The sequence below is a fragment of the Oncorhynchus mykiss genome, chromosome 19, assembly GCF_013265735.2.
Source record: "Oncorhynchus mykiss isolate Arlee chromosome 19, USDA_OmykA_1.1, whole genome shotgun sequence".
In the NCBI taxonomy this organism is placed as follows: Eukaryota; Metazoa; Chordata; class Actinopteri; order Salmoniformes; family Salmonidae; genus Oncorhynchus; species Oncorhynchus mykiss.
This window is the reverse complement of record NC_048583.1, coordinates 2,458,595-2,481,219: the sequence shown is the minus strand read 5'-3', so window position 1 is coordinate 2,481,219 and position 22,625 is coordinate 2,458,595. Positions and strand designations below refer to the sequence as shown.

General features: G+C 45.3%; 1 long non-coding RNA gene and 1 pseudogene across 1 annotated transcript; both read left to right on the top strand.

Annotated features, from left to right (window-relative positions):
- LOC110518314 overlaps positions 1–758 on the top strand; it is a 37,311-nt pseudogene extending 36,553 nt beyond the window's left edge.
- A 16,702-nt stretch (positions 759–17,460) lies between these two features.
- Positions 17,461–17,853, top strand: LOC118941403. Its single transcript, XR_005037620.1, has 2 exons — positions 17,461–17,510; positions 17,614–17,853. It is a non-coding gene; the product is annotated as an uncharacterized LOC118941403 (long non-coding RNA).
- The last annotated feature ends 4,772 nt before the right edge of the window (positions 17,854–22,625 follow it).

Here is a 22,625-nt window from a genome sequence, read left to right as displayed (position 1 = left end):
TCCTGACTGACTCAATGGGAGGGGTCTCCAGGGGCCACCAGGGGCCCGAGATGTTCAGGGGCTACAACTTCACCATCACCTGCTCCACTCAGCCACAGTACCCAGGAGGCTTCTTCCTCCTCACGTTCACCGGCTCCAACAGAACCCAGATCCAGCAAGCTGTCAATCACTCTGCTGCCTTCCTCTTCCCTGCTGCAGATGACTCCCACCAAGGGAACTACAGCTGTGTTTATGACAATTATGTTTTCTCTCATAACTTCTCCTCTGAGAGTGAGCTCCTCTCCCTCGCCATCACAGGTAACTGAACATGAACCAGACTTATAACTTTGTCATTGACAGATTTCCCACAGATCTATGTGATGATGATCAGTCCCCTCATCAAAGGTGTTTCTGTTTGCAGCCTCTCCTCTGCCAGCCTTCATCATCAGACACGTTGTAGTGCTGCTGATCCTACTGACAGCCATCACCACCTCTTACCTGTACTACAAGGTAAAGACATTTACTCAGATGTTACAAGTCATTTAAACTAGAGGGAGAGGGTGAGGGGGGGAGTGAATGGAGATACTAGAGAGTAAATGTCTGACTGTTGGTGCTGTGTCTCCCTAGCCCACCAGGAGACAGAAGAGAGTGAACAGGGTGAGCAGCATGGATCTTTATGTCAATGCCATGGAGATGGTCTCTCTGAGCTCCAGAGCTGAAGCTGGACCGGGAGAGGAGAGAGCAGCCCAGGGGACGGAGTAGGAGTAGAATTAATCTGACCCTACATGCTGATTTTAGGTCAGTTTTGTGTTTTAAATCGAAGGTCAGCAGTGGACTGGTGTTTAAAATGTGGTGACAAACCTGAAGTGGTTCTAATTTTAATAACAAGTTCAGAATTAGTTTCTCTTTCTAGAACCTTGGAAGAAATCTAAAAGGAGTGACTGCAACCACCATTATTCATTTAGTTTGGTTTTTACCACCAGAAAAACATGGGGTTCTGGGTAACATGGGGTTTTGGTAACATGGGGTTTTGGCAACATGGGGTTTTGGCAACATGGGGTTTTGGGTAACATGGGGTTTGGGTAACATGGGGTTTGGGTAACATGGGGGTTTGGTAACATGGGGGTTTGGTAACATGGGGTACTGGGTAACATGGGGTAACATGGGGTTTTGGGTAACATGGGGTAACATGGGGTTTGGGTAACATGGGGGTTTGGGTAACATGGGGGTTTGGTAACATGGGGGTTTGGGTAACATGGGGGTTTGGGTAACATGGGGTTTTGGGTAACATGGGGGTTTGGGTAACATGGGGTTTTGGGTAACATGGGGTTTTGGTAACATGGGGTTTGGGTAACATGGGGGGTTTGGTAACATGGGGGTTTGGGTAACATGGGGTTTTGGGTAACATGGGGTAACATGGGGTTTTGGGTAACATGGGGGTTTGGTAACATGGGGGTTTGGTAACATGGGGTAACATGGGGTTTTGGGTAACATGGGGTTTTGGTAACATGGGGTAACATGGGGTTTTGGGTAACATGGGGTAACATGGGGTTTTGGGTAACATGGGGGTTTGGTAACATGGGGGTTTGGTAACATGGGGTAACATGGGGTTCTGGGTAACATGGGGGTTTGGTAACATGGGGTAACATGGGGTTTTGGGTAACATGGGGTTTTGGTAACATGGGGTAACATGGGGTTTTGGTAACATGGGGTTTTGGTAACATGGGTTTTGGTAACATGGGGTAACATGGGGTTTTGGTAACATGGGGTAACATGGGGTTTTGGTAACATGGGTTTTGGTAACATGGGGTAACATGGGTTTTGGTAACATGGGGTAACATGGGGTTTTGGTAACATGGGGTAACATGGGTTTTGGTAACATGGGGTAACATGGGTTTTGGTAACATGGGGTAACATGGGGTTTTGGTAACATGGGGTAACATGGGATTCTGGGTAACATGGGGTAACATGGGGGTTTGGTAACATGAGGGTTTGGTAACATGGGGTAACATGGGGTTTTGGGTAACATGGGGTTTTGGTAACATGGGGTAACATGGGGTTTTGGTAACATGGGGTAACATGGGGTTTTGGTAACATGGGTTTTGGTAACATGGGGTTTTGGTAACATGGGGTAACATGGGTTTTGGTAACATGGGGTAACATGGGGTTTTGGTAACATGGGGTAACATGGGGTAACATGTGGTTCTGGGTAACATGGGGTAACATGGGTTTTGGTAACATGGGGTAACATGGGGTACAATGGGTTTGGATAACATGGGGTTTTGGTAACATGGGGTAACATGGGGTAACATGGGGTTTTGGGTAACATGGGGTAACATGGGGTTTGGGTAACATGGGGTAACATGGGGTTTGGGTAACATGGGGTTTGGGTAACATGGGGTAACATGGGTTTTGGTAACATGGGGTAACATGGGGTTCTGGCTAACATGGGTTTTGGTAACATGGTGGTTTTATTATTGATAGATAGTAGCTACATTTCATCTGTTTGTGTCCAGAATGTGTTGCTTTTTGCTTTTGTCTTTATGTCTTTATCGTGGTTTGTTGTTGGGGTTTGTTTTTATGATGTTGTTTACTTCATTTTGTTATTGATTATAAATGTTAGGATATTGGTTATGATGTAGATTATTGTTATGATGTTGCTCTCTAAACTGTCATGTAATCAACTGAACAATTTTAATAAAATTACAGGCTGTCAATCTTGTGTGATTCCCCTCTTGGACAGACTACAACATACAGTATGAATTAACTGAGACCAGTCTGTGTGATTCCCCTCTTGGACAGACTACAACATACACTATGAATTAACTGAAATCAGTCTGTGTGATTCCCCTCTTGGACAGACTACAACATACAGTATGAATTAACTGAGATCAGTCTGTGTGATTCCCCTCTTGGACAGACTACAACATACAGTATGAATTAACTGAGATCAGTCTGTGTGATTCCCCTCTTGGACAGACTACAACATACACTATGAATTAACTGAAATCAGTCTGTGTGATTCCCCTCTTGGACAGACTACAACATACAGTATGAATTAACTGAGATCAGTCTGTGTGATTCCCCTCTTGGACAGACTACAACATACAGTATGAATTAACTGAGATCAGTCTGTGTGATTCCCCTCTTGGACAGACTACAACATACAGTATGAATTAACTGAGATCAGTCTGTGTGATTTAATTATTAGACAGACTACAACATACAGTATGAATTAACTGAGATCAGTCTGTGTGATTATCCATTTGGACGGACTACAACATATATGAATTAGCTGTCCAAGGGCCAGCCGTGCTGCTCTGTTCTTAGCCAATTGCAATTTTCCTGAGTCATTTGTGGCACCTGACCACACGACTGAACAGTAAGCTGTAGCATTAACAACCATGAAAAACAAACCAAACTGTCTTACTGTGGACTAAGCTCCAGGGTTTTCCCTAGGTACAGATCAGGATCAGCTTCCCCAACCTCAAGGTCATGGCAAGAAGGGATCCAGCTTTTGTCAAATTAACATCAAAAGTTGATATTTTTTAACATTTGAGCTAATCCTAACCCTTTTCCTAACCTTAACCTAATTCTCCTAACCTGCTAAGAAAAGTCAAAAAGGACGTTTATCTGAGAAAAGTTGGATCCCTTTTAGCCATGACCCAACCCCAATCCTGTCCTCAACCACTTGTTGAGAAAAAGCTAAACTGACCCAAGATCAGCATCTAGGTGCAACTTCCCCCACATACCTACCTCTATTCTGTACCTAACAATATAGTATATTATGACAGACAGACAGACAGACAGACAGACCTACCTACCTACCTACTAGTTACCCCTCCACTCTCTCTCCCTGAGTCCAGGCCCCAGACAGACAGAACAGCAACACCGTCAGAACTATAGCAGTCTTCATTCTGAAATGACTCTGGTCTTCTTCAGAAGTAGTGCAGTAGTCTACAGGGTTCAGAACTCACCTTTTTAAACACTTCTTATCACTCATATCATGAGGTTTCACATGTGTTTGGTTACATAGTGCCCAATGTGTCACACCTGCTCCCCCCTCCCCCTCCCTGGAGCCAGAAGGCGCCAGGCTCACCAGCATTACTCTCCATCCTGCACCATCATTACACACACCTGCCCCCCCCCCCCCCTCCCCCTCCCTGGAGCCCGAAGGCCCCAGGCTCACCATCATTACACACACCTGCTCCCCCCTCCCCCTCCCTGGAGCCAGAAGGCGCCAGGCTCACCAGCATTACTCTCCATCCTGCACCATCATTACACACACCTGCCTTCCCCCCCCTCCCCCTCCCCCTCCCTGGAGCCCGAAGGCGCCAGGCTCACCAGCATTACTCTCCATCCTGCACCATCATTACACACACCTGCCTCCCCCCCCCTCCCCCTCCCCCTCCCTGGAGCCCGAAGGCGCCAGGCTCACCATCATTACACACACCTGCCCCCCCCCCCCCCCCCCCCGCTCCCCCTGGAGCCAGAAGGCGCCAGGCTCACCAGCATTACTCTCCATCCTGCACCATCATTACACACACCTGCCTCCCCCCCCCTCCCCCTCCCCCTCCCTGGAGCCCGAAGGCGCCAGGCTCACCATCATTACACACACCTGCCCCCCCCCCCCCCCCCCCGGAGCCCAAAGGCCCCAGGCTCACCAGCATTACTCTCCATCCTGCACCATCATTACACACACCTGCTCCCCCCCCCCCCCCTCCCCCTCCCCCTCCCTGGAGCCCAAAGACGTCAGGCTCAACAGCATTACTCTCCATCCTGCACCATCATTACACACACCTGCTCCCCCCGTCACGCGCATCAACGATTATTGGACCTGGACTCAGTCACCTCTGTCATTACCTTCCCTACATCTGTCTGGTTCCTGATCTGTTCTCTGCTTCAGCATTAATTGTGGTTTGTGGTTTTGTACCCGTGTGCTGACGCTGTTCTTGTCTTTGTCTGTTCCTGATTAAATGTTGATTCCACGTACCTGCTTCTCATCTCTGGCGTATGTCCTGACACATTGTTCTTCTGAGTGATAAAACAGCAAACATTAAGAGTGTTTATTTATCAGACCCACATATATAATAAATATACTATAATATACTATATTCATATGCTTTTAGTGCTCACACATGAATCATATCCTGTTTGCAGGTCATGTGTTGTTTTGAGCCAGCAGTAAAAACACACTGACAGGACAGTTCCTCTTATGGCCACTAGGTGGTAATCTGGTGTCACAGACACAGGACTGTAGACTAGAAAGAAGCATTGTCCCAATTATTCTCCTTTATCCTAAAGTGTGCACTTGTTCCCTTCACTGAAATGACTGGTTTACTAAATATAGTGGAAAACCCCACTTGATAACAAAAGGTAGAGTCCTCTGAGTGGAACGGTGTGACAAACAGTACCTCCTCTCCTCTTCTCCCCTCTCCCTCTCCTCTTCTCTCCCCACTCCTCTTCTCCCCTCTCCCTCTCCTCTTCTCCCCCCTCTCCTCTTCTCCCCTCTCACTCTCCTCTTCTCCCCCCTCTCCCTCTCCTCTTCTCCCCCCTCTCCTCTCCTCTTCTCCCCTCTCCCTCTCCTCTTCTCTCCCCTCTCCTCTTCTCCCCTCTCCCTCTCCTCTTCTCCCCCCTCTCCTCTTCTCCCCTCTCCCTCTCCTCTTCTCCCCCCTCTACTCTTCTCGAGTCTCCCCTTGTCCCCCCTTTCCTCTCCTCTCCTCTTCTCTTCTCCCCTCTCACTCTCCTCTTCTCTCCCCTCTCCCTCTCCTCTTCTCCCCCTCTCCTCTCCTCCTCTCCCCCCTCGCCTCTTCTCTTGTCTCCTCTCCTCTTCTCTCGTCTCCTCTTCATCTTTTTTGTCACTGACTTCTCACCAGTGATGTCATCATAACCAGTAACATGTTCCTCTCTTGGCCCAGCCCAGCCTGACCCTGACATATAGCATCAGGCCTGTTGAGTTGACTTGGGTAACAGACCTCTAGCTTCTACACCACATCCCCCCTTCTCCTGCTCTAACATGAGACCTCATCAGTACTCATTTTGGGTGCTGGTACTGTTTATATTTAGGTGCTCGAACATTAAGCCAATATTCTATAAGAGGTGAACTCAAGCAGTAGAAAGTTAGAGGTGATATTATAGGACACACTATGTGTAACTTTGCTGCTCTATCAGCAGTTTCCTGTGGAGTTTTTTTAACATATCAGTTTGCTGCATTAATATGGAGTTGGTGCCCCATTGCTGCTATAACAGCCTCCACTCTTCTGGGAAGGCTGTCCACTAGAAGATGGAACATTGCTGTGAGGACTTGCTTCCATTCAGCCACAACAGCATTAGTGAGGAAGTTTGGAATTCGGAAGTGAGTGTTGCAACCGAGGACAGATGATTTTTACACGCAACAAACTTCAGCACTCGTGGTCCCGTTCTGTGAGCTTGTGTGAGCTAACACTTCAAGCCTAAGCCACTGCTGCTCCTAGACGTTTCCACGTCACAATAACAGCACTTACAGTTGACCGGGGCAGCTAAAGCAGGGTAGAAATTAGACCAACAGACTTGTTGGAAAGGTAGCAAACTATGATGGTGACGTGTTGATTGTCACTGAGTTCTTCAGTAAGGCCATTCTACTGCCAATGTTTGTCTATGGAGATTGCATGGCGGTGTGCTCATTTTTTTTATCAACCACAAGGCTGGGGGAGAGAGATAGTTCTTACTTACTGACAGACTGAGGAGGAGACAGGAGAGGAGGGAGAGAGAGATATAGGAGAGAGCTAGTTCTTACTCACTGACAGCCTGAGGAAGAAACAGGGGAAGAGGGAGAGAGAGAGAGATAGTTCTCACTCACTGACAGCCTGAGGCAGAGACAGGGGAGGAGGGAAAGAGAGAGAGATAGGAGAGAGATAGTTCTTACTCACTGACAGCCTGAGGAGGAGACAGGGGAGGAGGGAGAGAGAGTGAGATAGGAGAGAGAGATAGTTCTTACTCACTGACAGACTGAGGAGGAGACAGGGGAGGAGGGAGAGAGAGAGATAGGAGAGAGAGATAGATATTACTCACTGACGGACTGAGGGGAGACAGGGGAGGAGGGAGAGAGAGAGAGATAGTTCTTACTCACTGACAGACTGAGGAGGAGACAGGGGAGTAGGGAGAGAGAGAGAGAGATAGGAGAGAGATAGTTATTACTCACTGACAGCCTGAGGAGGAGACAGGGGAGGAGGGAGAGAGAGAGAGATAGGAGAGAGAGATAGTTCTTTCTGAGAGAGGGTTGGTAGGAGGAGACAGGGGAGAAGGGAGAGAGAGATAGTTCTTACTCACTGACAGACTGAGGAGGAGACAGGGGAGGAGAGAGAGAGAGAGAGATTTACTCACTGACAGACTGAGGAGGAGACAGGGGAGGAGGGAGAGAGAGAGATAGGAGAGAGAGATAGATATTACTCACTGACAGACTGAGGAGGAGACAGGGGGGGAGGGAGAGAGAGAGAGATAGGAGAGAGATAGTTCTTACTCACTGACAGCCTGAGGAGGAGACACGGGAGGAGGGAGAGAGAGTGAGATAGGAGAGAGAGATAGTTCTTACTCACTGACAGACTGAGGAGGAGACAGGGGAGGAGGGAGAGAGAGAGAGATAGGAGAGAGATAGTTATTACTCACTGACAGCCTGAGGAGGAGACAGGGGAGGAGGGAGAGAGAGAGAGATAGGAGAGAGAGATAGTTCTTACTGAGAGAGGGTTGGTAGGAGGAGACAGGGGAGAAGGGAGAGAGAGATAGTTCTTACTCACTGACAGACTGAGGAGGAGACAGGGGAGGAGGGAGAGAGAGAGAGATTTACTCACTGACAGACTGAGGAGGAGACAGGGGAGGAGGGAGAGAGAGAGATAGGAGAGAGAGATAGATATTACTCACTGACGGACTGAGGAGACAGGGGAGGAGGGAGAGAGAGAGAGATAGGAGAGAGATAGTTCTTACTCACTGACAGCCTGAGGAGGAGACACGGGAGGAGGGAGAGAGAGTGAGATAGGAGAGAGAGATAGTTCTTACTCACTGACAGACTGAGGAGGAGACAGGGGAGGAGGGAGAGAGAGAGAGATAGGAGAGAGATAGTTATTACTCACTGACAGCCTGAGGAGGAGACAGGGGAGGAGGGAGAGAGAGAGAGATAGGAGAGAGAGATAGTTCTTACTGAGAGAGGGTTGGTAGGAGGAGACAGGGGAGAAGGGAGAGAGAGATAGTTCTTACTCACTGACAGACTGAGGAGGAGACAGGGGAGGAGGGAGAGAGAGAGAGATTTACTCACTGACAGACTGAGGAGGAGACAGGGGAGGAGGGAGAGAGAGAGATAGGAGAGAGAGATAGATATTACTCACTGACGGACTGAGGAGACAGGGGAGGAGGGAGAGAGAGAGAGATAGGAGAGAGATAGTTCTTACTCACTGACAGCCTGAGGAGGAGACAGGGGAGGAGGGAGAGAGAGTGAGATAGGAGAGAGAGATAGATATTACTCACTGACAGACTGAGGAGGAGACAGGGGAGGAGGGAGAGAGAGAGAGATAGGAGAGAGATAGTTCTTACTCACTGACAGCCTGAGGAGGAGACAGGGGAGGAGGGAGAGAGAGTGAGATAGGAGAGAGAGATAGTTCTTGCTCACTGACAGACTGAGGAGGAGTCAGGGGAGGAGGGGGAGAGAGAGAGAGATAGTTCTTACTCACTGACATACTGAGGAGGAGACAAGGGGTGTGGGAGAGAGAGATAGGAGAGATAGATAGTTCGTATTCACTGACAGACTGAGGCGGAGACAGGGGAGGAGGGAGAGAGAGAGACAGGAGAGATAGATAGTTCTTATTCACTGACAGACTGAGGAGGAGACAGGGGAGAAGGGAGAGATAGAGAGATAGGAGAGAGAGATAGTTCTTACTCACTGACAGACTGAGGAGGAGACAGGGGAGGAGAGAGAGAGAGAGAGATAGTTCTTACTCACTGACAGACTGAGGAGGAGACAGGGGAGGAGGGAGAGAGAGAGATAGGAGAGAGAGATAGTTCTTATTCACTGACAGACTGAGGAGGAGACAGGGGAGGAGGGAGAGAGAGAGATAGGAGAGAGAGATAGTTCTTACTCACTGACAGACTGAGGAGGAGATAGGGGAGGAGAGAGAGAGAGAGAAATAGTTCTTACTCACTGACAGACTGAGGAGGAGACAGGGGAGAAGGGAGAGAGAGAGATGGGATAGAGAGATAGTTCCTACTCACTGACAGACTGAGCAGGAGACAGGAGAGGAGGGAGAGAGAGAGATAGGAGAGAGAGATAGTTCCTACTCACTGACAGACTGAGGAGAAGACAGGGGAGAAGGGAGAGAGAGAGAGATAGGAGAGAGAGATAGTTCTTACTAACAGACTGGGTTGGTAGAAGAAGACAGGGGAGGATAGAGAGAGAGACAAACATTTAAATCAACTGAATATATTTGTATCACTGACTTCTCACCAGTGATGTCATCATGACCAGTAACCTGTTCCTCTCTTTGCCCAGCCCAGCCTGACCCTGACATACAGCATCAGGCCTGTTGAGTTGACTTGGGTAACAGACCTCTAGCTTCTACAACACATCCCGCCTTCTCCTGCTCTAACAGGAGACCTCATCAGTACTCATTTGGGGCGCTGGTACTGTTTCTATTTAGGTGCTGGAAGATTAAGCCAATATTCTATAAGAGGTGAACTCAAGCAGTAGAAAGTTAGAGGTGATATTATAGGACACACTATGTGAAACTTTGCTGCTCTGTCAGCAGTTTCCTGTGGAGTTTTTTTAACATATCAGTTTGCTGTAGTGTGTTCAACCACTGATCCAAGATAAGTTGTTAAGAAGTTAATCTCACATCATTGAAGTTAGGACGTAATGAGAGAGAAGTCATATAGCCTAGCAGTATTTTCCACACATCAGTCCTCTCTTCATGACAGTAACCCCAGTTAGAGACAGATATGATACCTGCAGTGGTACCGATGATCCTGTTGAGGAGCACAGGTAGGATGCTGTTATACTGATTTACACTTGTGACAGTTACTGAGATATGATTTAATATTGTAAGATATATTATAATTTGCAGGGTTAGTAAAATAACATGCAACTGGAAGCAGACAGTAAAAATGTGTCTCAAAGCAGGACAATGATGTGATCACCTGTAAATGTACTTTACTGTAGTCTAACTGTCCATCTGGGGACAGGCACTAATGTCAGTTAAGTTGTGATGGTGTCATGCATCTGACTGTTGTATATTCAGTGTGTCAATGATTGATTGTATCTGTCTCTATGTAAATGAATGAGAGTATATATTATGTATTATATATTATATTGGTGTTATGTTAGAGTAGGAGAAGGGAGGGGTGTAGATGATAGAGGTCTATGAGCTGAGTCAAGATCAACAGGTCCAACACTATATGTCAGGAAGTGAGAGTGAACGAGAGAGAGATGGAATAGAGAGGAGGGGTGGGGAGAGAGAATGGGAGGGGAGGGGGGAGGGGAGGGGAGAGAGAATGGGAGGAGAGATGGGAGGGGAGGGCATAGAGCAAGATAGGACAGAGAGAAAACGTTTGAGGAGAGAGGATGGGAGGGGAGAAAGGAGGGTAGAAGAGAGAGGAGGGTAGGGGAGAGAGAAGGGGGGAGGGGAGAGAGGAGGGGAGGCGAGGGGAGAGAGGAGGGTAGGGAGAGAGAAGGGTAGGGGAGAGAGCAGGGGAGGGGAGAGAGGAGGGTAGGGGAGAGAGAAGGGGAGGGGAGAGAGGAGGGTAGGGGAGAGAGGAGGGGAGGGGAGAGAGGAGGGTATAGGAGAGAGGAGGGTAGGGGAGAGAGGAGGTTAGGGGAGAGAGAAGGGGAGGGGAGAGAGGAGGTTAGGGGAGAGAGGAGGGTAGAGGAGAGAGAAGGGGAGGGATGAGAGGAGGGTAGGGGAGAGAGAAGGGGAGTGGAGAGAGGAGGGTATAGGAGAGAGGAGGGTATAGGAGAGAGGAGGGTAGGGGAGAGAGGAGGGTAGGGGAGAGAGGAGGTTATGGGAGAGAGGAGGTTAGGGGAGAGAGGAGGGTAGGGGAGAGAGGAGGGTATAGGAGAGAGGAGGTTAGGGGAGAGAGAAGGGTAGGGGAGAGAGGAGGTTAGGGGAGAGAGGAGGTTAGGGGAGAGGAGGTTAGGGGAGAGAGGAGGTTAGGGGAGAGAGAAGGGGAGTGGAGAGAGAAGGGTATAGGAGAGAGGAGGTTAGGGGAGAGAGAAGGGTATAGGAGAGAGGAGGTTAGGGGAGAGAGAAGGGGAGGGGAGAGAGAAGGGGAGGGGAGAGAGAAGGGTATAGGAGAGAGAATGATATAGGAGAGGGGAGGGGAGAGAGGAGGGGAGGGGAGAGAGAAGGGTATAGGAGAGATAATGATATAGGAGAGAGGAGGGGAGAGAGGAGGGTAGGGGAGAGAGTAGGGTATTGGAAATAGGAGGGTAGGTGAGAGATGAGGGTGGGGGTGAGAGAGATATGTTGAGGAGAGAGGAGGGTAGGGGACAGATGGTAGGGGTGAGAGAAGGGGAGGAGAGAGAGAAGGGTATTGGAAATAGGAGGGTAGGTATGAGATGAGGGTGGGGGTGAGAGAGATATGTCGAGGAGAGAGGAGGGTAGGGGACAGATGGTAGGGGTGAGAGATTGGGAGGAGAGAGAGGAGGGTAGGGGAGAGTGGAGGGTAGAGGAGAGAGAAGGGTGGAGGAAAGAGGAGGGTGGGGGGTGGAGGGTAGAGGAGAGAGAAGGGTGGAGGAGAGAGAAGAGTGGAGGAGAGAGGAGGGGAGGGTCGAGGAGAGAGAAGGGTAGGGGAGGGTGGATGGTAGAGGAGAGAGAAGGGTTGGGGAGAGAGGAGGGGAGGGGAGAGAGGAGGGGAGGGTGGAGGGTGGAGGAGAGAGAAGGGTGGGGGAGAGAGGAGGGGAGGGGAGAGAGGAGGGGAGGGGAGGGTGGAGGGTAGAGGAGAGAGAAGGGTGGAGGAGAGAGGAGGGTGGAGGAGAGAGGAGGGTGGAGGAGAGAGAAGGGTGGAGGAGAGAGAAGGGTGGAGGAGAGAGGAGGGTAGAGGAGGAGAGAGAGAGGATGGAAGAGTATAGTGAAGAGTAGGGGAGAGAGCGATTTGTGAAGGAGAAAGGAGGGTAGGGGAGAGGAGGGCAGGAGAGAGAATTGTAGAGGAGAGAGGAGAGGAGATTGGAGGGTTGGGGATAGAGGGTAGGGGACAGAGAGGAAGGTAGAGGAGGGAAGGGGAGTGTGAAGAGAGGAGGGTAGTGGAGAGAGATTTGAGGAGAAAGGTGGGTAGGGGAGAGGAGGGTAGGAGGGAGGGAAGGGTAGAGCAGAGAGGAGGAATGTGTTTACACATAGGTGTTGTTGCACCATACCAACGATAAGCCTGTCTTCCCCATCACATCAGGAAAGGTCATGTTATGTTGATTTAACCTCTGTCTCTCTCTTCCTCTGACTCCTCCCTTTCTCCTTTGTTTCTCTCTGTCTCTGTCTCTCTCTTTCTCCTCTCTCTCTTTCTCCTCAGTTATCCAGACTCAAAGTGTCATTCCACCAGGTAGGTAGAGTATAAATCTACAGTGATTATAGCAGTTCAATATTAGTAAACTTTATTATCCCACATGGAGAAAGTCATGTGTCCATACAAACCATTCTAAACCCCAATAACAAGTAGTGTTTTATGGAACTACTTATACTTGACACATTATATATTATATTGGTCTGATGTTAGAGTAGGAGAAGGGGGGTGTAGATGATAGAGGTCTGTTACCAAGGCAACAGGTCTGATGCTATCTGTCAGGAAGAGAGAGAGAGGAGCAGAGAGAGAGAGAGAGAGAAGGCGTGGAGAGAAAGTGAGATGTCAACAGAGATAGGGCTGACAGACTAACATGCAGCCAACTGAATATCTTGTCTTTACTGACTTCTCACCAGTGATGTCATCATAACCAGCAACCTTTTCCACACTTGGTCCGGCTCAGCTTGACCCCTGACCCCTGAAATTAATGATTTAAAAAATGATATATATATATATTTTTTAAATTAGATTTATTCTCATCTGCAAAGAAAGTTACACATTTGCATGGAAGGGGAATTTACACTACATGACCAAAAGTATGTGGACACCTGCTCATCTAACATCTCATTCCAAAATCATGGGCATTAATATGGAGTTGGTGCCCCATTGCTGCTATAACAGCCTCCAGTATTCTGGGAAGGCTTTCCACTAGAAGATGGAACATTGCTGCAGGGACTTGCTTCCATTCAGCCACAACAGCATTAGTGAGGTTGGGCGATTAGGCCTGGCTCAGTCGACGTTTCAATTCATCCCTAAAGGTATTCAATGGGGTTTAGGTCAGGGCTCTGTGAAGGCCAGTAAAGTTCTTCCACATCGATCTCAACAAACTATTTCTGTATGGACCTCGCTTTGTGTACAGGGGCATTGTCATGCTGAAACAGGAAAGGGCCTTCCCCAAACTGTTGCCACAAAGTTGGAAGCACAGAATAGTCTAGAATGTCATTGTATGCTGTAGCGATTACATTTCCCTTCAATGAAACTAAGGGGCCTAACACGATCCATTAAAAACAACCCCAGACCATTATTCCTCCTCCACCAAACTTTACAGAAGGGGTGTCCACATACTTTTGTATATATAGTGTATGTACACATGGGTGTTGTTGCACCATACCAACGATAAGCCTGTCTTCCCCATCACATCATGAAAGGTCATGTTGATGTTCATTTAACCTCTGCCTCTCTCTTCCTCTGACTCCTCCCTTTCTCATTTGTTTCTCTCTTTCTCTCTGTCTCTTTCTCTCTCTTTCTCCTCTGTCTCTCTCTTTCTCCTCAGATCTCCAGGCTCAAAGCGTCAGTCCACCAGGTAAGTAGAGTATAAATCTACAGTGATTATAGCAGTTCAATATTAGTCAACTTTATTATCCCACATGGAGAAATTCATGTGTCCATACAAACCATTCTAAACCCCAATAACAAGTAGTGTTTTATGGAACTACTAATACTTGTCAACCACAAAGCATTACTGCTGTTAGAATAACAGAATCACTGTCATCATCTGTCCTCACCACTGTGTTTTCCTCTCTGCTGTTTACAGCTGAACTCTCAGTCAGACTGGTGAATGGGACCACTTCCTGTTCTGGGACAGCGGAAGCCTTCTACAGAGGAGAGTGGTTGAGTCTATGTTCTAGTTGGTGGAGAATGATCGGAGAGGTTAAGGTTGTGTGTAGAGAGCTGGACTGTGGGAATCCTGTAGCTGAATCTAGAGGAGGTCTGATTGAAGAGGGAAGAGGAGGAGTCATGCAAATTAGTACTTGCAGGGGAAATGAGTCTTCTATTAGACAGTGTGGCATCAGAAGAGGAGGACCTGGTGTCTGTGATGGTAAATATTATCGTCATGTGACCTGTTCAGGTAAGAGACTGGTCATATTGAGAGATTTATTTATACATTATACAATATTACCATGTATCATGTTTTATGTGTTTTTATTTCATTTAAATAGAGGGAGAGATGTCAGATGTATTTAAACATTAGATTTGTGTTTGTCATATTGGTTTATGGGAGATGTTCATGGGCAGATCATTGTAGTTCAGATGGTACTGAAGTGAAGCTGCCTGATGGATGTCCAGCTGTTTATTTTCTATAAAGTGAAGTGAACTTATTCCTGTCTCCTGCCTGCATTATTCCCAACCCGATCCTGAGTGACCTAGAACCCATTTCTACCTCTTACAGTATCAAACATAGTAAACTACAATCTTTTATCCAACATATTTGTGTTTAGTCCTTGACAGTGTCATCAACAAAACTGATTGAATGGTCAACCAACTCTTTTTCTCCAGAGTCTGTGCGGCTTGTGGATGGAGCTGGTCTCTGCTCTGGGAGAGTGGAGGTGAAGTCCAATCAGTCCTGGGCCTCAGTGTGTGAAGCTGACTTTGACCGGCAGGATGCAGAGGTAGTCTGTAGGGATGTTGGCTGTGGTGCTCCTGCAGCTCTACAGGGGGGGCTCTATGGAGAAGGTGAGGGTCAGACCTGGGATAAAGAGTTCCAGTGTAAAGGCAATGAGTCCCTTCTCCTGGACTGTGACACCTCAGACAGAGAGAACAACACCTGCCCACCTGGTAATGCTGTTGGACTCACCTGCTCAGGTAAGAAACAGTTTGTCACTCAGTCAACATTGTTTCTCACCTGGAGTGAAGAATATGAGAGACAATATAGGTGTGTTTTAGTGAGAAAATAGTAAGATTACTGTCTCTCTCTTTTCTCAGAGCCTGATAATGTGAGGCTGGTGGGAGAAGGCAGTCGCTGTGCTGGTGGAGTGGAGTGGTCCGACCAGGGAGAGTGGAGGACTGTGGGAGCTGATAACTGGAACCAGGAGGCTGTAGCTGCAGTAGTGTGTAGACAGCTGGGTTGTAGCTCCACTGTTTCAGCACTACCTGGAAACACCAATAGAGGGTTTGGAGTTTTCTGTTCTGGGTCTGAGTCTTCACTGAGGGAGTGTTCCAGAAGTTATTATCTCCTTCCTGGACTCACAGTGATCTGCTCAGGTAATATCAACATGTTATCATTATATTCAACTGATTTCCTTCATTCATACAACTTCCTCTGCACCTCTCATGATGACTGTTTAGCTTGTCAGTCTGCTTTACTAAATAGATCCCTCAGTCAAGTAGGAATCAAATACAACTTAAATATCCCAGAATGCTTTTGTATTTGAGTGTTATCTCAGTGAACGTCTCTACTCACTACCACTGTCACATGTCATATTATTGTCATATCTAAATGAGGAAAGTAGTTGAGGAGCTACGTTTTCTTTTTCTCTCCTCTTGTTCCAGATGTCCTGCTTAAGCCTGATATCAACATATGTTGTCTCAGTGACTGTAGGCCCACTACTCATGTTGCCCTGTGAGGGAGGGTGGCTGGCACTGTTACATGCTGATGTTATTGTCATATCTATAGGAAACTAGTTGAAGAGGTTTTTCTTGTTCTCTTTTATTGTCATACAATATAATGGCGCTTGAAGAAATGGCAGCAGTTTTACTAGACTAAAGAAGATCTTTGTCTAATCCGAGGTGAGTGATCGCTGTCCTGATATCCAGAAACTCTTTGTCTAATCCGAGGTGAGTGATCGCTGTCCTGATATCCAGAAGATCTTTGTCTAATCCGAGGTGAGTGATCACTGTATGTAGTGAGGTAAAATACAGTAGAGAGGTTATATACAGTAGAGAGGTTATATACAGTAGAGAGGCAAAATACAGTAGAGTGGCTATATACAGTAGTGGGGCTATATATAGTAGAGAGGTTATATACAGTAGAGAGGCTATATACAGTAGAGAGGCTATATACAGTAGAGAGGTTATATATATAGTAGAGAGGTTATATACAGTAGAGAGGCTATATACAGTAGAGAGGTTATATACAGTAGAGAGGTTATATACAGTAGAGAGGTTATATATAGTAGAGAGGTTATATACAGTAGATAGGCTATATACAGTAGAGAGGTTATATACAGTAGAGAGGTTATATACAGTAGAGAGGTTATATACAGTAGAGAGGTTATATACAGTAGAGAGGTTATATACAGGTTATATTCACTGTCTTTTTACTGTTGTTTTTACTAATCTGTTGCTCACATGATATATATTTTTTACTTAAAAATTGCACTGTTGGTTAGGGCCTGTAGGTAAGCATTTCACTGTCAGGTCTACATCTGCTGTATTCAGCATTTCACTGTCAGGTCTACAGCTGCTGTATTCAGCATTTCACTGTCAGGTCTATAGCTGCTGTATTCAGCATTTCACTGTCAGGTCTATAGCTGCTGTATTCAGCATTTCACTGTCAGGTCTATAGCTGCTGTATTCAGCATTTCACTGTCAGGTCTACAGCTGCTGTATTCAGCATTTCACTGTCAGGTCTATAGCTGCTGTATTCAGCATTTCACTGTCAGGTCTATAGCTGCTGTATTCAGCATTTCACGGTGCACGTGACAAATAAACTCTGATTTGATTTGTTACAGATCACCTGCTCCAGCCTGATATCTTCCTGACTGACCCAATGGGAGGGGTCTCCAGGAGCCACCAGGGGCCCGAGATGTTCAGGGGCTACAACTTCACCATCACCTGCTCCACTCAGCCACAGTACCCAGGAGGCTCCTTCCTCCTCAAGTTCACCGGCTCCAACAGAACCCAGACCCAGCCAGCTGTCAATCACTCTGCTGCCTTCCTCTTCCCTGCTGCAGATGACTCCCACCAAGGGAACTACAGCTGTGTTTATGACAATTATGTTTTCTCTCATAACTTCTCCTCTGAAAGCGAGCTCCTCTCCCTCACCATCACAGGTAACTGAACATGAACCAGACTTATAACTTTGTCATTGACAGATTTCCCACAGATCTATGTGATGATGATCAGTCCCCTCATCAAAGGTGTTTCTGTTTGCAGCCTCTCCTCTGCCAGCCTTCATCATCAGACACGTTGTAGTGCTGCTGATCCTACTGACAGCCATCACCACCTCCTACCTGTACTACAAGGTAAAGACATTTACTCAGACGTTACAAGTCATTTAAACTAGAGGGAGAGAGAATGGAGATACTAGAGAGTAAATGTCTGACTGTTGGTGCTGTGTCTCCCTAGCCCACCAGGAGGCAGAAGAGAGTGAACAGGGTGAGCAGCATGGATGTTTATGTCAATGCCATGGAGATGGTCTCTCTGAGCTCCAGAGCTGAAGCTGGACCGGGAGAGGAGAGAGCAGCCCAGGGGACGGAGTAGGAGTAGAATGAAGCTGACCCTACATGCTGATCTTAGGTCAGTTTTGTGTTTTAAATCGAAGGTCAGCAGTGGACTGATGTTTAAAATGTGGTGACAAACCTGAAGTGGTTCTAATTTTAATAACAAGTTCAGAATTAGTTTATCTTTCTAGAACCTTGGAAGAAATCTAAAAGGAGTGACTGCAACCACCATTATTCATTTAGTTAGGTTTTTACCACCAGAGAAACATGGGGTTCTGGGTAACATGGTGTTTTGGGTAACATGGGGTTCTGGGTAACATGGGGTTCTGGGTAACATGGGGTTCTGGGTAACATGGGGTTCTGGGTAACATGGGGTTCTGGGTAACATGGGGTTTTGGGTAACATGGGGTTTTGGGTAACATGGAGTTTTGGTAACATGGGGTTCTGGGTAACATGGGGTTCTGGGTAACATGGGGATTGGGGTAACATGGAGTTTTGGTAACATGGGGTTTTGGGTAACATGGGGTTTTGGTAACTTGGGGTTTTGGGTAACATGGGGTTTTGGTAACATGGGCTTTTGGTAACATGGGGTTTTGGTAACATGTGGGGCGGCAGGGTGGTTAGTGGTTAGAGCATTGGACTAGTAACCGAAAGGTTGCAAGTTCAAATCCCCGAGCTGACAAGGTACAAATGTGTCGTTCTGCCCCTGAACAGGCAGTTAACCCAGTGTTCCTAGGCCGTCATTGAAAATAAGAATTTGTTCTTAACTGACTTGCCTAGTAAAAAAAGTGGTTTTAATTATTTTAGCTCAATTACGTCTGTTTTGTGTTCCAGAATATATTGATTTTGTCTTTGTCTTATTTAGTCTCTTAGATTCTTTATCTTATTTAGTGTCTCTTAGATTCTTTATCTTATTTATTGTCTCTTAGATTCTTTATCTTATTTATTGTCTCTTAGATTCTTTATCTTATTTAGTGTCTCTTAGATTCTTTATCTTATTTACTGTCTCTTAGATTCTTTATCTTATTTATTGTCTCTTAGATTCTTTATCTTATTTAGTGTCTCTTAGATTCTTTATCTTATTTACTGTCTCTTAGATTCTTTATCTTATTTATTGTCTCTTAGATTCTTTATCTTATTTAGTCTCTTAGATTCTTTATCTTATTTAGTGTCTCTTAGATTCTTTATCTGGAAGTGTCTCCATTATTAGTCCAGGTATTATTATAATCATCTGTTCATTCTTTGTATTTAAAAAAAAAATTTAATAAAGGGGTTTGTTGTTGTTGTTTACCTCTCATGATGTTATTGATTATAAACGTTATGATATTGATTATTATGTAGATTAGTGTTATGTTGTTAGTAGTATAGCGATAATGTTATTGATTATAAATGTTATGATATTGATTATTGATTATGAAGTAGATTATTGTTTTGATGTTGCTCTCTAAACTGCCATGTAATCAACTGAATGTTTTTAATAAAATTACAGGCTGTCAGTCTTGTGTGATTTAATTATTAGACAGACTACAACATACAGTATGAATTAACTGAGATCAGTCTGTGTGATTCCCCTCTTGGACAGGCTACAACATACAGTATGAATTAACTGAGATCAGTCTGTGTGATTCCCCTCTTGGACAAACTACAACATACAGTATGAATTAACTGGTCATACATTTGGCAGGAGGTTAGGAAGTGCATCTCAGTTTCCACCTAATTTTGTGGGTTGTGTGCACATAGCCTATCTTCTCTGGAGAGCCAGGTACTGACCTGTATATAGTCCTGCTATTGTTATTTTACTGTTGCTCTTTAATTACTTCTTATCCATATTTGTTTTAACTACATTATTAGTTAGGGGCTTGAAACTAAAACAATTTCATTTCATTTGAGGTCTGCCTACGGCAGCCTTTCTCAATAGCAAGGCTATGCTCACTGAGTCTGGACATAGTCAAAGCTTTCCTTAAGTTTGGGTCAGTCTACATACCTCAATCTTCATCTCTCCTTTCTCCCAAAGTGTGTGCTTGATCACTTCCCTTCATGGACAGGATTTGACAGGAATTGATTAGTATGGAAACTCACTCAATAACCTATACCTTCACCAATCCAATGCTACTACACTTTATGGGGAGTAGTGAACGAATGCACACTTCAGGAAGCAGTAAATACTTTTGGGACGCACCCCTGGCCGGAGGATTTCCAAATTACCGTTGTTAAAGCCTGATCTTCTGTATATGTGCAATTTGTACCTCACAGGACACCATACATTATTCAAGAGTAAATGCTGTATTAATTTTGTCCTAACAGGATAATATACTGGCAGCACATCATCAGTCCCTCTGCAAAGACAAGCTCAACTTTGACAATATCTATTATTTTAGCACTGTAGTCCAGTATAACTGTTTTTCACAGCATTGCAACCAGTTTAGAAGAATTATTGATAATTTGACGTATTTTAATATTGTATCATTTATACCAGCATTTGTTTTTAAAGTTTCCAAACTGAATACTGGTATGTTGAAAGCTGTTGTGTAGGTCAGTGGTGTAGTGGTGCCTGGAGAAGTGGGTATACAGTACTCTAATTTAGTAAAACATTTTCCAAACTGAATACTGGTATGTTGAAAGCTGTTGTGAAGGTCAGTGGTGTAGTGGTGCCTGGAGAAGTGGGTATACAGTACTCTAATTTAGTAAAACATTTTCCAAACTGAATACTGGTATGTTGAAAGCTGTTGTGAAGGTCAGTGGTGTAGTGGTGACAGGAGAAGTGGGTATACAGTACTCTAATTTAGCAAAACATTTTCCAAACTGAATACTGGTATGTTGAAAGATGTTGTGTAGGTGAAGGTCAGTGGTGTAGTGGTGCCTGGAGAAGTGGGTATACAGTACTCTAATTTAGTAAAACATTTTCCAAACTAAATACTGGTATGTTGAAAGCTGTTGTGTAGGTCAGTGGTGTAGTGGTGCCTGGAGAAGTGGGTATACAGTACTCTAATTTAGTAAAACATTTTCCAAACTAAATACTGGTATGTTGAAAGCTGTTGTGTAGGTCAGTGGTGTAGTGGTGCCTGGAGAAGTGGGTATTCAGTACTCTAATTTAGTAAAACATTTTCCAAACGGCCCAGAGAAGGAAAGGCACCCTGTGTGAAAAGCACGAGAAACAGTGATACACTCTGAATGACCTAAATGATGAATCCCATATTGGTCTTTCCCAGTCAGACTAACCCAAGCTGTACTGTTCAGTAGGATAATAGTAGACCAACCCAAGCTGTACTGTTCAGTAGGATAATAGTAGACCAACCCAAGCTGTACTGTTCAGTAGGATAATAGTAGACCAACCCAAGCTGTACTGTTCAGTAGGATAATAGTAGACCAACCCAAGCTGTACTGTTCAATAGGATAATAGTAGACCAACCCAAGCTGTACTGTTCAGTAGGATAATAGTAGACCAACCCAAGCTGTACTGTTCAGTAGGATAATAGTAGACCCACCCAAGCTGTACTGTTCAGTAGGATAATAGTAGACCAACCCAAGCTGTACTGTTCAGTAGGATAATAGTAGACCAACCCAAGCTGTACTGTTCAGTAGGATAATAGTAGACCAACCCAAGCTGTACTGTTCAGTAGGATAATAGTAGACCAACCCAAGCTGTACTGTTCAGTAGGATAATAGTAGACCAACCCAAGCTGTACTGTTCAGTAGGATAATAGTAGACCACTTTTGAGGATTGTGGAAAATCTAAGAAATGTAGATTTGAAAGTAGTTCCCCTTTAATTCAAGTGTGAACCTGTAGAACAGGCCCCAAGCACTATTGTTGTATTAGCAGTGTTTATATAGTACAGACACCCAGCACTATTGTTGGAGTAGCAGTGTTTATATAGTACAGACACCTAGCACTATTGTTGGATTAGCAGTGTTTATATAGTACAGACACCTAGCACTATTGTTGGATTAGCAGTGTTTATATAGTACAGACACCTAGCACTATTGTTGTATTAGCAGTGTTTATATAGTACAGAAACCTAGCACTATTGTTGGATTAGCAGTGTTTATATAGTACAGACACCTAGCACTATTGTTGTATTAGCAGTGTTTATATAGTACAGACACCTAGCACTATTGTTGTATTAGCAGTGTTTATATAGTACAGAAACCTAGCACTATTGTTGTATTAGCAGTGTTTATATAGTACAGACACCTAGCACTATTGTTGGATTAGCAGTGTTTATATAGTACAGACACCTAGCACTATTGTTGTATTAGCAGTGTTTATATAGTACAGAAACCTAGCACTATTGTTGGAGTAGCAGTGTTTATATAGTACAGACACCTAGCACTATTGTTGGATTAGCAGTGTTTATATAGTACAGACACCTAGCACTATTGTTGTATTAGCAGTGTTTATATAGTACAGAAACCTAGCACTATTGTTGGATTAGCAGTGTTTATATAGTACAGACACCTAGTACTATTGTTGTATTAGCAGTGTTTATATAGTACAGACACCTAGCACTATTGTTGGATTAGCAGTGTTTATATAGTACAGACACCTAGCACTATTGTTGGATTAGCAGTGTTTCTGTAGTACAGACACCTAGCACTATTGTTGGATTAGCAGTGTTTCTATAGTACAGACACCTACACTATTGTTGGATTAGCAGTGTTTATATAGTACAGGCACCTAGCACTATTGTTGGATTAGCAGTGTTTATATAGTACAGACACCTAGCACTATTGTTGGATTAGCAGTGTTTATATAGTACAGACACCTAGCACTATTGTAACACAAGATATGTGGTAGATAGGAACAACAGTAGTGATACATGGTTAGGTAGGACACAAGATATCTGTTAGATAGGAACAACAGTAGTGATACATGGTTAGGTAGGACACAAGATATCTGTTAGATAGGAACAACAGTAG